This window comes from Mus caroli, chromosome 19, assembly GCF_900094665.2.
Source record: "Mus caroli chromosome 19, CAROLI_EIJ_v1.1, whole genome shotgun sequence".
Lineage (NCBI taxonomy): Eukaryota > Metazoa > Chordata > Mammalia > Rodentia > Muridae > Mus > Mus caroli.
In genome coordinates this window covers 12,752,997-12,769,913 of record NC_034588.1, presented here as the reverse complement: position 1 = coordinate 12,769,913, position 16,917 = coordinate 12,752,997, and the positions used below count along the sequence as shown (strand labels likewise).

The 16,917-nt window shown below is 39.4% G+C and overlaps 1 pseudogene; it reads right to left on the bottom strand.

Annotated features, from left to right (window-relative positions):
• Positions 1-9,123: 9,123 nt before the first annotated feature.
• On the bottom strand, positions 9,124-11,884 carry LOC110286004 (annotated as a pseudogene).
• Between the last annotated feature and the right edge of the window lie 5,033 nt (positions 11,885-16,917).

Here is a 16,917-nt window from a genome sequence, read left to right as displayed (position 1 = left end):
TGTCACATGTGACAAGAAGGAAAAAAAATGCCGAGGAAAATTCTCCATGTCTAACCCCCCGTGAAGTTTCCAAAAGGGTGCAACAATGTCACTTTTTCTTTTACTGTCATTATAGAGACAGTGTGCATACTAGTGGGTAGCTGTAAGCAGCTGTCATTTACAATACCATAGGTGGGAAGAGACAGAGCCATTATATGTATTTGGGGCAAAATTCCACTTGTCCTGGCCCCATGGTCAGTTTTGACTCCAATATTCTATTCTCCTTACACGTGGGTAATCTTTCATTGACATCTGGTCGTTTTGTTCTGGGAAAGCAGAATATTAGCACAGAGATTCTCCATGTGGATCTGAAAGAAGGCTTTTGCCAGTAATTTGTGAGGGTTTTGTGAAGCTCTTTGGGATCCTTCTAGAAAAAGAACCTTCTATAAACCTCAGTTATTATAATGATGACTGCCGGCTGAATCGAAGTTACACATGTGCATCTGGAGGACAATATATCCTCTGTACTCACATAAACTTCCATTTATCTATACAAACATCTCTGAAAAGAGTGAAGCTGGAATGTCTTCTCCCCAGCTGGGGTGTTGTTCTGTTTCTTCAGTGCAATAAACTGGGTCACCGTCCAGCTTTGCATCCAGCACCTGCTCAGCCACAGAATGGAGAGATGAGTGCTTCTCTAGTGATGGTGGCAGCGTGGTACAAAGCCCATGTCCTGCCATCACTGGGGATAGCTAATAAGAACCAGGAGAGGCGATCATTCAGATTGCTGCCTTTGTCCCCCTTGTCTGGAGGGAAGACATTACTAAAAGGAAAATTGTTCTTTTAACTCTCACTTCTGAGCTCTTCCTGTGCTCTCTGAAGACAGTGATTTTTTTAAAGGTTAGATTTTTTACCAGTTATGTGCCAATTTCAAGAAGAAAATATCTCTAATGCACAGGAATACTGGGAACTATAAACTTTTGGGGAGGCTAAAAGTAGTGGTCTAAAATGGGTTAGGAAATATGTGATGAATAAATGGAATCCTGTGTGTAATTGAATGAGAGCTAGAGGTGAAGCCAAAATTCAGATCTCTCTCTCTCTCTCTCTCTCTCTCTCTCTCTCTCTCTCTCTCTCTCTCTCTCTCTCTCTCTCTTTCTTTCTCTCTCTCTCTCTGTTTGTCTGTCTGTCTCTCTCTGTCTCTCTGTCTGTCTCTCTCTCTCCTTCTTTCTTTTGAGATGGGGGGTCTCATAAAGTGTAGACTAGCCCGACCTTTTCTATCCATCCTAGCCTTATTTCCTGGTCTCACTCTCTCATTCCCAGGTGCTGAGATTGCAGGCATGTACCACCAAGTCTAGGCTGGGCATTCAGACCTTGCATCTGCCACTGACATAAACCACAACTTTGCCTCTGTTTCCAATTCTGTAAAATAGCAAGTTTGTGTGAACATGAAATTATCAGGGTACATGGCATTCAGTGGGTGGTCATTAATTGTTCATTAAATCCAGAAAGGATTTAGTGATGGAGGGTTTCTGTCTGTCAGCATAGGTAGGAAACATGCAAGTCCCACATCAGTGGATTAAATATCAAAGGTATGTCTCTGCTGTGCTTCATGTTAGGGTAAGTCAACTATGAAGTCAACATTGTCCCCAGTGTGTGGTCCAGGTTCACTAGCTGGTCATTATATGGAAATTATGGTGGCAGAAAGGAATATTCTGGCTCTGGCGATCATCCTTGCAATTGCTACACCTACTTTTATACCTAGAGAACCCCAAAACATCTGGCAAATAGAATTGGTGGAGTCTATCTGTTGAGAGAGTTCTGCTGATGGCTCATGTCTATTCTGCATTTCAAAGCACTACTCTTTACCTCTCTCCTTAAAACTGTGACATGTAATCATTTTTACTCTTTTCAGAGGAATTATTTCAGCTTTTCTTTAAAATGGCACAAAGAAGCAAACTTTGTTTTGATAAGAGAGCTCAAATGGCTTCATTTTAATCTAGTTTGGGTGTTAAGGTCTCATGATGCCTGGCTTCATCTTTTCTTCTAGTCCCAGGAAGATGTAGAAGAGAATGGAACATGCAAACATAGAAGAGAAGCAGATAATTGAAATGTCCATCTCCAGTGTGAGATTTGACTGTGGTTAACCACTCTGAAAAAGCTGTCACATTGTGACCAATTATAAACTTGTGCTATAACTGGGGATGGCAAGTTCAATGTATTTATTGCTTAGAAGAGAAAAATCCACTCAGGACAAAGCAGAAAGTGAACTGACCATGTACTGGGTTTATTTTTCCTTCTTTGGGAACTATCGGACACATGCTTATGTAGGTGAATGAGTTTAGAGATTTGAAGAAGAGACTGATTTTTGAGTCTGGATTGGTATAGCAAAACCCATTAATTACTCCCTAGGATCTGTTTTATTGGCAAACTTTAACTTTAGCATTCACATCATCCTAGTCTGGCCCCTCTAGGAACAAAAAGTTTTCCTACCCTGGCTGATGCAGATTATTCCTTAGAAAATACTCCTTAGGTGTAGATATTTGACAGTGATTATTGCCAGTCTCTCTTGCAAGTCTATGTGATGGATGCCTGGGACTGTGGGCTGTAAGCAGAAGACATGGCATTACTCAAGCCTGGTATTCATATGCTCTCTATTAGGAGGCTCAGTAGAGGAAGAGTTATAAGAACAAGGTAGTTTGTTTTTCATTTAAAACATAGGGGGCAGGTGGTACATAGAAGGGAAAATCCCAAGCTGTATTGAGCAAAAGACTGTGTCCCTTGGGTGGTCAGAGTGTGCTCTAATGTCATCATTGCACATGGAAGTGGAGTTTCAGGCATGCCTGCTCCATTGCCATTATGATTTTTCCTGTGTCATATCTGAAGATGTCAGATTTCCATGTTGGATGTGACTTGCACGAGTATAGGGGTAACAGATATTCTTGTGCATTCATGGTTATTTGATGCATTTGATGCATGTGTGCACTTCCTTCTAATCCAGACAATGCCCATACTATAGTCCTTAGAACAAACTATGTTGATTTACTTTCTGAGTATGTTTTTTCATTACTAGCTCTGTTGTGTTTCAGGCTTGTTAAGCTATTCTAAAGATCGCATGAGAGTAATGGCTTGCTTAACTTGTCTTTCTCATTTTTCTTTACTTTCTACTTCCTACAGGGCTTGCTGACCACATAATTTTGAAACTGATTTGAGTTCTCTATACTTCCCATCTTCGGCTAACTCCTTTAGTTCAAAATGTGTGCCGTCTGTGTGTGAGCTACTTCTAGGCTTTTTGTTAGTGAGAAAGCAGCTTTTATCTGCTTTACATTATACTTTGCTGGCCTACAGTGGTAAAATAGCTTTGTACCCATAGGTACAAGGAAGACACTTGTTAAGGATGATGCACTGCCCTTTACCCCTGCCTATCTCTGTGTACAAGAAGGAAATAACACTTTCTGTTACCATACTGTTTTAGTCTATTTTCTGTCTTCACTAGAAAATGCCAGAGGGTGGGTAAATAGTAAAGAAATGTATTTAACTAATGATTCTTGTAGAATAACATGTTCCTACATCTTCCTGGCTCTATTGAGAGCCTATGATTACATCGGAACATGGTGATTGGCATCACGGCATATATGTGTGAAAGGAAGAACACTCATCTAAGTCGTGAAGCCAGAGAGAATGAGCTGAGATAGCAGAACCTATTTACAACCATTGAAGGTTCTCAGAATACCTTGTGTAAACAATTCCTGTAAGGTAGCACATCTGTTCATGAGGGTGGTACTTCCATGAGCTCCTTCTGGGTCCCAGATCTAATAAGATCTACTACTTCCCAACACTAGTACATGAACCTTTGAGGGAAACATTTAAACTGAAATTGAACCATAGCATTTACTAGTCAGGATTCTGTAGAATCTCAGTCTCCCCCAACCCCCCTTCTATGTGCATCTCATCTCTCTCTCTCTCTCTCTCTCTCTCTCTCTCTCTCTCTCTCTCTCTCTCTCTCTCTCTCTCTTGCTCTCTCTGTCTATCTCTCTTACTCTCTTTATACATTCAAATGTATATACAGACAGATAGAGATAGAAATGGATGGATGAGTAGATGGACAGACGGATGGATAGATAGATAGATACATAGATAGAAGGATAGATAAAGGGAATCTATTAGAATGACTTTCAGGCTGCAGTCCAGCTAATTCAACAATGGCTGGCTACAAACATAAAGTCCAAGAATTCAGTAGTTGCTCACTCCACAATTCTTGATGTCTCAGCTGGCCTTCAGCATATGCTGGAATCCTGAAGAAGAACATACTAATGCCAATGAAGAAAGTAATTTGTTAGCAAGGTGAAGACAAGCAGGCAAAGAGCAAAGGTTTCCTTCTCCCATGTCTTTATATAGGCTTCTGGCAAAATGTGTTGCCCAGATTAGAGGTGGGTTTTCCTAGCTCAAATAATCTGGATTTAAGTTGTATCTTTTTACTTTAATATCTGAATTAAAGGTGTGTCTTTTTTCACTTCAAATTAAGCAAAAATCCCCCACAGGCATGTCCCCCATTTTGGCATTTTAGTTATTTCCAGATATGGTCAAGTTGACAACCAAGAATAGTCCTCACTCCGGGCTTAGCTGTGTTTTCAGCAACGTGTATTAGTGATTTTATCCTCCCCAGTGCTGAAGAGCATGCATGGTCGATCCTTTGCTGATGGTAGAATTTAGGGCTCTACCTTTTTGTGCATTTAATCTCCTAAAGTCATCAAGCAACATGGAACACAGGGGTCTTTGGATTGCAGACTTGTTCCTCTGAATCTATAGTCAGCCTTGTACTGTGAGCCTATTTTGTCCACTCATGAAAGGTGTTTTGATGAAAAACAGCTATGGAATTTTGAATGATCAACATTCTATCATGCAACAAAAATATTCCCAGAGTTGATAGCCTTGTCTGTTATAAGAGCTCAAGAGATATATTTAGATATGAAAATAAGTCTTAAAAAAAAAAAACAAAACCCTGATTCTTCATTGAGTTCCACTTCATAGTTGAATATAAGCCCAGGGTAAAGGTTTGCACTTTTCAAAGTGTGCTTCTGGCACATTTTCAAGACAGATGGACATATTCTAAGGACCTTGTACCCTATAGAGTTGTTTGATTTTTGCACAATGAAGAGCTAAAGCAAGCTGTAGCTACAAGTAAGTGGTACAACTGATGTTGTTGGGAAGAGGCTGAGAATGTTGACCCCCACCCTCGCTGTTCCAATTAGCATCTTGAAATTAAGTAGAAATCAGTGGCCTGTTTTTACTTTCCTCTGATGAATGCCCTTCCTAATGAGTGACAAAGACCTATTTCAGGTATGGCCTCACTGTTCTGTCTCACCCAGCGTCCATTTCTTGGTAAAATTATAGAAAATTCAGTGTATCTCCTTGTTTTTCCCCCAGAAGGTCAATGTGGATTCTGTTGACAGCTGTTTGGATGAAGCCAGCTGACCGGGAGAACTGAATGCATGGTTGTTTTGGAATCTTGAAAATTAAAGCCATATTACTGGAGTGTGTATTGCTCTGAATTTTGGCAAGCTGCAAGAAGAATTAGTAATAAGTGGTCCATCTAAATGATTTAGTGAAGGCCTAACACTGAGTTTACAAACGTCTCTTATCTAAGAAGAAGGCTGGTGAGAAGATTAAAAAAAATCTTAAAATTCCTTCTTATAGAATTTGTCTCATTCTGTTACAATATTTTAACTTTTGACCCAAACTTATATTATATTCTAGCATATATTTATATGAACACAGTATTTCACAGGCTAGAATTCTTCTCAGTGAATTTGAAATGTAAATAAAGAAAATATCTAATAAAAAATAAAATATATATGAAAAAGAATTTCCATAACATTATTTTGTTACATGATTTGAAAATAATTTGGGGATTGGAATTAAAATCAGGTGACCCAAGGATCATATTACCAAGTGATTCATGAGTATGGTTAGTGAAGATAGCAGAAAACACCTGGTTTTATTCTTTTCCTATTTATTACTATGGGAAATCCACAACCCCCATTTGTTAAGAGGCCATTGTTGCTGAAATTAAGTTCAATGCAAATAGACCTTGGTCATGATGTGGTACCTTCACTGCAAATTTACTTGAGTTTTGCTCACCTGTGTAAAATCTATTTCAAATACTGGAATAATGGTGGACGTAACTCATTTGAATTGCTAGGATTTCATGTTCATGGTGGCAGCTCTGAGCAACTCGGAAAGTCATCACATATCATCTTTGCTTACTGAATTGGAAAAGTAGAGTAATGGGCTGGGGAATTCCACAGGATGGGTTGTATAGTAATGATCAATGTAAAGAATAAATCTTGTCAGATTATTGTAGCTTCTTGCTGTGATCTAGCAGAAAACTCTATGCCTTAAAAAGGATAAAGTGGAATGAGGTTGCTATAAATTTACTATAAATTCAGTAAAACTCTTGGTTTTAATTCCTATTACTTGATCATCAGAAAGTGTTGGCAAACCTACCCATCTATGGCAGTAAAGACTGCCTTGAATCATTAAACTTCAACTTATTTGTACACTGAGCTATGTGGATTAGAAATTTTAGATGCAAACACTTGCTGAGTCTAGCTAGAGAGCTAAGTAACTGAATGCAATACTGAAATGTGTACTTATAGTCTAAACATAAAATAACTGATGTATATAAAAAACAGTGGCCAGGACTGTTCCTGGAGTCACCATAGCGTGGCAGTTAAATGTCATCATTTCTATGTTTGTGACATGGGGAAAATTAGGTTATAAGAAGAGTTTAGAAATATTCTTTATATTTTTTATCATACAGGCTGTAAGGCTTGAAGTTTATAAAATGGCTGTATCATGTCAGTGATCCATCTGACATATCCAAGATATTCATTCACCTTGGAAGCTCTGTAAGGTACAATACTAATTCAAGAAGATAGAAAAACAAAAGTAAGATACTATATGTAAATATATATAATATATATTTATTTCATATATACATATGAAATAAATCAGTGACCCAGAATTGTTCCTATCTAAAAGAAATGCAGGGACAAAACTGGAGCAGAAATTGAAGGAAAGGTCATTCAGTGACTGCCCCAACTTGGGATCCATCCCATGAGCAGGCACTAAATCCCGACACTAGTATTGATGCCATGTTGTGCTTGCAGACAGGAGCCTCACATGGTTGTCCTCTGAGAGGCTCTACCAGCAGCTGACCGAGACAGATGCAGATACTTCCAGCCAATCGTTGGACTGAGGTAGGGGACCCCTAAGGAAAAGTTAGGGGAAGGATTGAAAGAGCTGAAGGGGATGGCACCCCTGTAGGAAGACCAACACAGTACAGTAGGAAAACCAACACAGTGTCAACGAGCCTGGACCCCTGGGAGCTCCCAGAGACTAAGCCACCAACCAAATAGTATACATGGGATGGTCCATGGCCTTTGACACACTAGTAGCAGAAGACTGTTGTGTCTGGCCACAGTGAGAGAGGATGATCCTAATCCTGTAAAGACTTGATGGGGAGGTGGGGGGAGGGTGAGCTGGGGATGGGTGGAGTGTTTGATGGGGTGCACCCTCTCAGAGGCAATGGGGAGTAGGGATGGGGTGGAGAACTCTTGGAGGGGGGAATGGAAGTGGAGCAACATTTGGAATGCAAGTAAATACAATTAAAGAGAGAGAGAGAAAGGAATAAATAAATAAATAAATAGATAGATAGATAGATAAATAGATAAATAATCAGTATTGACTCACCAAAGCACTCTGGAGTCAGAATGTGTAACTTAGAATGGCTCTGCCATTTTCAGCTCTGTTCTCAAATTTCCCAATCTCTGAAAGAAATGCAAGTCCATATACTTTGGATCTAGATATTTGAAACTAAAATTAGCCATTAAACAGATATGTGTGAAAAATGTGTCATGTCTTCCTTATTCAACACATAAATCATGGTACTGTTAGGAAGGACATGTTCAAATTTCTATTTCTCAAAATATTTGGTGTTCTAGGCAGTTTGTGACAGCAGTGAAATATTCCATGTTCACAATCATGCAGCCCTTGATTTGAAACCTCCCTTTGTCTTCCAGCCTCTTATGTATCAGATAGAGGAAGAGGTCTCATGAGATATTTTAATACGTTTAACTCATGTTTCTATGGCTTTCTTATATTGGTTGTTATATTTTTATGTAATTTCAGGTTTCTTATACTAGGGGCATAGGTAAAAAGGAGCATGTAGGCTCTATATGGGTATGTTGAATGACAGATCCAGCATTCAAATTTGGGCTTTGAAAGCATAGACCTAAACAGAGGTCCCTGTTTCTATGTCTAGTATAGATATCAATGATTACTATTAAATTGGATATCATATAAAATTATATATTATGAGCATGCAGAAGCACAGCATTGTTTCTATGAAAATTATATTGGGAACTTTAGAGGTTCTCTCTATATAAATAGCTGTAACATTGCTATATTAAATGTAGGCAAAATATATTAAAACTTTGGAAGAGATAAAAATATAGAAATTCCTCACTCTCAGCTTGATTGCTAAATGTTAAGTTCTTTATCAAGTTCAGAAATTGAAAATCATAGATAATGCATTATGGATAAGGATTCTACAAGAAAATCAATGAGGAACTTTAATTGGAATGCTGTATTCCAAGAAAAGACTGTATTACCTAGTACAGAACGAGATCAGATTTGCATCTTTAAAGTAAAATGGGAGAAAACATTTAGGATACGGTTTGAATATATTTCCTACTTTGGTAAAAACTTGATTTGGCTGACCAACCCCAGTTTAAGTCATATCAGATTAACATGATTTTTGTCTAAGTGACCAGAGTCAAACAGCTGGTAGGCTGGTGAGTCAAACAGCTGGTAGGCTGGTAAATTTGTTCTGGAAGGGTGGGCCTGTCCATTGTGCTTTCTTATTCACCATTAAATAAATAATAATCCACTCACTTGGGAAGCACTGAGAAAACCTCTCTCTCTCTCTCTCTCTCTCTCTCTCTCTCTCTCTCTCTCTCTCTCTCTCTCTCTCTCTCTTATCTGAAAGGTTTTATTTCCTAACACAGGTAACTCTAAGAGGTTAGAGGTCATTAGCTCACCCACGCAGGGAGGGGGCCTTGGAGTGAGAAGACCCGTGCACCCTCACTGGCCCTTCTTGTGCGCGTTCTTGATGAAGGCGTTCTTGAGCCAGGGGCGTCTGGCTCTTCTCAGAGGTCATGAAATCACCTTAAAGCTTGTTCTTGGTCGGGTTGCCCCAGCGGAAGTGCTCTACCCCGCAGGGCCCGTTGTCCTTCTGGGCGTTGGACTCCAGGATGTGCTCCAAGCCATCAGGCCGCTTGCCTTCCAGCTCCCTCTTGAACTCTAGGGGAAAGGCTTCCGCTGACTCGTTCTCAGCAACATTAGGGCACACCTTCACCGGGCGCTGCTTCTTGCCCACCAGCTTGCCCCAGTGGAAGTGCTCCATGGAGTAGGAGCGCTTGCCCTCGTGTGGACTCAGCTCCTGACGGCCATCTCCCCCCATCTCCTCTTCCTCCGCACGCCTCTGCGCTGCACCATCAGCACCGCTTGAGAAAACCTTGAAATTAGTTGAACTTTGGCTGTGCCAACACCTTATATTATCTGCTTATTAGTTTTCAGGAGTAGTCATGAAAATCTTGATAGATAAGTGTGCCTATCAAGGTTTTCTCATGTGAAGGCTTTAAGATACTTCAATAATATAATAATATATGACTCACCGATTAAACCCTAAAGTTCAGCTCAAAGAAAACTTTCAATGTTCTTCCCCCGGCCAGTTTTAACCATATGAACATTTTATGATTTTCTTTAATAACAGCATTTTTTTTTCTGCACATTATCCTTAGGAAAGATGAGCATAGCCAAGTGAGAAACCTAACAGAGCCTTCCTAACTCAAAATAACTTGAAAAAATAAAGCATGCTTAATTATTATGTGTACATTTTATTTTATTTATTTTTATTAGATATTTTTCTTTATATACATCTCAAATGCTATCCCGAAAGTTCCCTATACCCTCCCCCCACCCTGCTTCCCTACCTACCCACTCCCACTTCTTGGCCCTGGCATTCCCCTGTATTGGGGCATATAAAGTTTGGATTACCAAGGGGCCTCTCTTCCCAGTGATGACTGACTAGGCCATCTTCTGCTACATATGTAGTTAGAGATAGGAGCTCTGGGGGTACTGGTTAGTTCATATTGTTGTTCCACCTTCAGCTCCTTGGGTGCTTTCTCTAGCTTCTCCATTGGGGGCCCTGTGCTCCATCTTATAGATGACTGTGAGCATCCACTTCTGTATTTGCCAGACACTGGCATAGCCTCATACGAGACAGCTATACCAGGGTCCCTTCAGCAAAATCTTGCTGGCATATGCAATAGTGTCTGGCTTTGGTGGCTGATTATGGGATGGATCCCTGGGTGGGGTAGTCTCTGGATAGTCCATCCTTTTGTCTTAGCTCCAAACTTTGTCTCTGTAACTCCTTTCATGGGTATTTTGTTCCCAATTCTACATTTTAAATATACATTGAAATTGATATCATCAAATTGAAAGTCAAGACATATCTGATGTTTAAAATATTTCCAACAGAAATCTAAAAAAATCATGTGTAGTCCTGAAAAGAAAGAACTTTGTGGACACACAAAGTTTTCTGATGGTGAAGAAGCAGTTCTGGAAACTTCTAAAAGCTTCTAAAGCAGACTGAGTGGTGGGAGTGCCTGAGCCTTTTGTCTTCGATTCTGTAGTCTTTGAAGACTTTGAGTGCTATAGGCACAGTGCTGTAAGGGGAACAAAATAAAGGCTTATTTTAACTGATAGCCTTCACTAACTTTGTATAGAGGCTTGCTATGCAAGCACGAGAACCCACATTTGATTTCACAGATCGTGCCAAAACTTACAATGAAATTGTAGCTTTAACGTAAACTGGAGTAAGCTATCATCAGATAGGTCATGAAGAGTGATGGTAGTTTTATTATATACATAGGGGAAGAGCACACTGATGCCTTTGTCTATTTTAGGCTAGCTAGGAAGAGTTTTGCAGGCGAAGAAGATCCTAGATGGCCCTGTTGTCTTAAATATTTCAATGTGAGTTGAGAAGTCAGAATTGGGAGAGGATATTGGTCATGCGCTAGCTGTGAGGTCATTGATCATGTGACTAGACCAGATCCTTCTCAGGCCTGGCCTTACCACCTCCTACTGGTCCTAAGTTGTAGGACCAAATGAGCAACTATGAGAACATATGACATTGGAGGACATGGTTGGGAAACCAGGGCTGGTAAGGGTTATATTTCTGCTTGTTCATCCAATTAAACAGAATCTTGTTATGTGGCTAAGCTATCTTCAAACGTTTGATTCTCCTACCTCAGCCTATCTAGGGCTGGGATTACAGGTTTGACTTTCTATGCCTAATATGGGATCTTCTTCTAATTATAGCACTTGAAAAAGAAGCATGGAGGGAGATAGGTAACAAATGAAGCAGTCAGAGAAAGTGAGATTATAGATATTAAAATTAAATATAATCACACTTACATTAATAGGATGAGTACTAACATAAACTTATTTTCAAATTCTGGTATATTCCATATAGGTAGCCAAATTTTCTGAACTTTGGTAAAAGAAAGGGCCAATCAAAACCCCAATAAGGGGCATGCATGCCTTTTTCCTACTTAAAATTATTGTCTTCTTGCCCTCTAATCTCTTTATTGTAAAATGAGGACAATTGTCCCTTTCCACTAGCATTAATCTGAGCCACAGTGAGATGCTCTGAGCCACAGTGAAATGCTGTTTTGTTGGGTGCTTCCAAGGCTGGTGGGCACACAGAGAACACCATGCAGATTTCTTTGTTGCTGCTGCCCTTTTCATCATTTCGGTCATAAACTGTGAACACTATCATGCTCTCATAAACAATCTGGCAAACTAGGCCAGATGCAATGAAGAGCAACCTCAAGTGATTTCTGATAGGACTGTTATTGTAATGACATGGAGGAGACAGTTTACCAGAGAAACAATAGCAATTTTGATTGGTTTGTGGAAATACACGGGGCTATTTTTTGTTTGTTTGTTTTTTAGTTCAACAATTAAATAACAATAGTGAGACAGAATAAATTTAAAAAGATTCCTTTTTATTATTATATTTCCTTTTTCATTTTTAATTGATTATTTTATTTATTTACAAATGTTATCCCCCTTCCCAGTTTCCCCTGCACAAGCCCCCATCCCCTTCTCCCTCTCCCCGCCTCTGTGAGGGTGCTTCCCCACCCACCTACCCATTCCTGCATCAGTGGCCTAGCATTCCCCTATCCTGGGTCATCAAGCCTCCACAGAATCAAGGGGCCCCTTTCCCGGTGATGCCAGATAAGGCACTCCTCTGCTACATATCCAGTTGGAGCCATGGGTACCCACTGTGAACTCTTTGGTTGGTGGTTTAGTCTCTGAGAGCTTTGGTTGGTTGATATTGTTGTTCTTCCTATGAGGTTGCAAATCCCTTCCCCTCCTACTGTTCTTGCCCTAACTTTCTCATTGGGGTTCCCATGTTCAGTCCAATTTTTGGCTCTGTACATCCACATCTGTATTGTTCCAGCTCTGGCAGAGCCTCTACTGGGGACAGCTATACCAGGCTCCTGTCAGTAAGCACTTCTTGGTATCAGCAATAGTGTCTGGTTTTGGTATCAGCAGATGGGATGGATCCCTAGGTGTGGCAGTCTCTGGATGACCTTTGCTTCAGTTTCTGCTTCCTTTTGACAGGAGATATTCTGCATTAATATTTTTGAGGTGGGTGGGTGGCCCCATCACTCAACTGGGGACTGTGCCTATCCACTGGATGTAGTCTCTGCAGGTTCTGTCTCCCCTGTGTTGGGCATTTGGACTAATTGCCTCCCTGTTGGGTCATGGGAACCTCTTGGGTCCCTGGCATCTGGGACTTTCTAGTGGCTACCCCCAGTTTTCCTGTTTCTAAAACAGAATTCTAGAGTCTGAAAGGCTCTTTTATCTGAATATTTAGAGTGGTTCTACTGTCTCCAACATTCTCTGGGACCATCATAGTGAGTGGGGACTTGTTTTCACAGCTGTACTTCCTATTACAGAGTTATTGGAAGTGGGCTTTTCTATTGGCTTGTGAACATTTCATCTAGTGAAAATTCCTAGATCAAAGCTCTTTGTAAAAAGTCAATGCCTTTGGAGATGATGGGTCTGGAGGTCTGTGCAGACACCTTTAAGTGGCAGAATCCTCATTCTTTCTTACAATTCTTTTTGAACTGAGATTGTTGCATTCTGATTGTCCCTGGTAAAGTGCCTTTGTTGTGTGCTAGGTCAAAAAATAGATGACAGATGTGGCCTCTTCGATGTGTATTTATTGGGGGTTGTATACTTTTAATTCCAACCCTAAAGTCTTCAGCTAGAAATGTAGCTCATGGGCAAGGGATGGTAAATTTCTAAAAGAGATCTCAGAAGGTGGATTTTTAGAATCCCCTAAGATGGGGATAAGGGGAGACCTTTTAAATAAACCAAGTGCCCACAATGGCTTTATTACCACTCTGCTCCTTCACACCGTAGATTACACGAAGGCCTGGAGACTAATTTCGGCAACAGCCACAATTTACTAGCTATAGTGGGCCTCAGATGAATAGTTTCTTGTAAAATCAGTGGCAGCTTTATCCTAGCAGAGCACAAATAAATCAGCTCTTATTATTCCACATTCATTTAATCCTGAGACATTAGTCAGTGAGACCTTTCTGCAGCCTAATAAACAGCAGCAGCAGCAGTTTTTCTTTATGAGAGTAGTTGTTCATCCTAAATTAGAGCCAGCATTAGGCAGAGGCAGGAACTTTTGCCAGATGATTTAAGGATATATAATATGAGACTATAATAGTGCATGAAAACTGTACCCATGTGTATAAAGATAGAAGGGTCATAATTTTACTGTATGTGGGTTACTTCAGAACATGTGGCTTATTTTATCTTCCTTGAGCATTCCCTTTGTTGTAGTTGATGGCGTTATCCTTTCTATCATGACTCAAATTTACCCATTCTCCACTTAGTAATAGGGAAGGGACTGAAGTTGCAGCCTCCTTTTTCTGTTTGCACAGAAGGAAGTGGTCCTGGTCCAGGAATGTGTGATGTGAAATATATCTAAAGAGATCTCTGGTTGTTTCACGATGCTCAACTCCAAGTCTTGTTCCAAACCAAAACACATTTTCAAAAATGATTTTTAAGCTTTCTTTTGCAACCTCAGTGCACATATGATGAACACAATATGACTCAATTCGTTTGGGGAAGTTTATTGATGTATTGCAAAATAAACTTTCAACATATGTAACTTGGCTCCATAGCATGGGTGTTTTGGGTTTCTAAATAGGGATAGCCATATTTTCATTCATTTATAGCATCAGTGTGTACTTACCAAATTGTAGGCTAGTTCTATTCATGATGTCCTCACAAACTTCTGTCAGGGAAAAATGCACCACAAAGTGAACAGCTTGATTAAAAAATTCACATAGAATCATTTAGAAAAACTTAAGTAAATAGTAATTGCCAATACTAACTTGCCAAAATGTGGTCTGCACACCGTTTTACTATGTTGATAGAGTTTGTGTTGTAGTACAGTTCACTTCACAGTTCAGGAAACAGCCACAAATACCTGTCATGTGGAAACCACCCTAGAATAATGTATGTAAATATGTGTATCAGAATGCATCCCTTATGGTGGAAGAGGAGAGGCTACTGGATCCAAGGAATATAAACACTGGAGCTAATGTGAAATTAGTGAGATTTATTTGTCAATATATAGATAAGATACAGATATCATAACTATAAATCGTCATATTTGACCAGGAAGTTCAAGATTCTTCAAATAAGTTCTCTCATTTGAGTACAATAAATAATGAATATTGAATACTATTCATAATAATAAATAATAATTTTAAGAAAACACAAGAGAATATAAATGAAAATCAGTACAGAAATCAAAACACAGTTGCATGAGTCCTGATTTTTCTGTAGCAGTATTGTTCTTATTCCAAACTCTGGCAGTGATGTTTAGCCAGTTTAAATTAACCTCTTTACAATGTATCCTGATGGTTCTTTTTTTTTTAATTTTTAATATTTTTTATTACACATTTTCCTCAATTACATTTCCAATGCTATCCCAAAAGTCCCCCATAGCGCCCCCCACTTCCCTACCCACCCATTCCCATTCTTTTGGCCCTGGCATTCCCCTATATTGGTTCTTAACTTGTGTAGTTCATCTGCGAAGGATGTAGATGTACAAGCTACAATAAGCATCAGAGCAATAGCACTGAATGGCAACACATTGTACTTATATGATGACACAAGGATGTAACTAAATAATGATTTTAGAAATAGAAGAACAACAAGTTAAGCACAACAGATAGCCTTTATGTCCGAAAATTTCTTTCAGAACTTTGATGTAACACTCACTAGAAATACATATATTGATACTTGTTTATTAAAATATTGATAAAGGTCTTTTTAAAGAAAAGATTAATTCTTTGCATTGAAAGACATTACAACAAGAACTGCAGAAATTTAAAGGATCATAAGGACATACTTTAAAAATTTATATCCCTCTAAGCTTTAAAATTTAAACAAAAATACATGAACTTCTTGATCCTATCAACATTAAATTAAAGATGAAAAAATTAATGTTCACATACCAATGAGACTGTAGAGGAATTTTAATCTAGCAACATGGCTGCTCTGGCAATGGATCACATCCAAAGACCTTCTAGAGCTGTGACCTTCTAGGGCTGGAATGACACACCTTTAATCCTTCAGGCTACAATACAAACATACCTTTAGTACACATCTTTAATCCCCAACAGGAAAGATAAAGATAGTTTGTAGAAGGAAGCAGCCATGTTCGAAAGTGATGTCTAATTGTGGAGCAGACAAAATGGTGAATCAGAGAATGACTTGACAGAATGACTCAGAGAAAGCATATGCATGACTACTAACAGCAGTGCAGAGTGAGTCAGGTGGAGGGCAGTTCGGTGAGTGCAGCCTACTCAGTGGAGTTCAGTTCTCTCTTCAGTTCATGCAGTCAGTGGAGTTCAGTTCATGGAATTCAGAGGCAGTTTTTTCCAAGCAGAGCAGTTGAGTAAGAAGCTGAGAGAAGCCAGTTTGTATTAGTCAGCTTGGAGAAAAGTTTTGAGCCAGAATGCCTGAGTGGAACAGTTCTGAGTGGAACAGTTTTGAGTGAATGGCCAGAGTTCAGAAAGAACTAGAAAGGGTGAACTTATTCAAGATGACAATTACATCTGGTGAATAAAAGTTATATTTACATTAGACAAAAGAAGATTTTCAAACCTTTCAACTAAGAACTACCTAGGGCCATATGAATTCAGTGCAGAATTCAATTAGGCCTTTAAAAAGGAATAACACTGACACTCCACAAAATATTCTTTATAACAGGAAAGGAAGGAACAATTCCAAATTCATTTTACAAAGCTAGTATTACTCTGATACCAAAACCAGACAAAGACCCCAAAAAATTAAACTATAGGCCCATTTCTCTGGAAAAAAATAGATTCAAAATTTCACAATAAAATAGTTGAAAATCTAATTCAAGATCACTTTAAAGATATCACATATCATGATCAAATCAGCATTACCCAAAAGATGTAGGGATTATTCAACACCTGTAAACTAATTCATTACATAAATAGACTCAAAGACAGAAGCCACCAAATAGTCATCTGATTGGATGTAGAAGAAACCCTGTTAAAAAATTCAAAATGGGAAAAGGGGAACAGGATCAGGAGTAGTGGGGCAGGAGAGAAACGCAAAGGACCAGGAGAATGAATGGAAATATACAGCTTTGGGGGGTAGGAGGCAGGGGGGACTCTCTAGAAATTTCCAGAGACCTGGGAAGTGAGAAACATTCAGTTCTCAGTGGGAGTGACCTTAGCC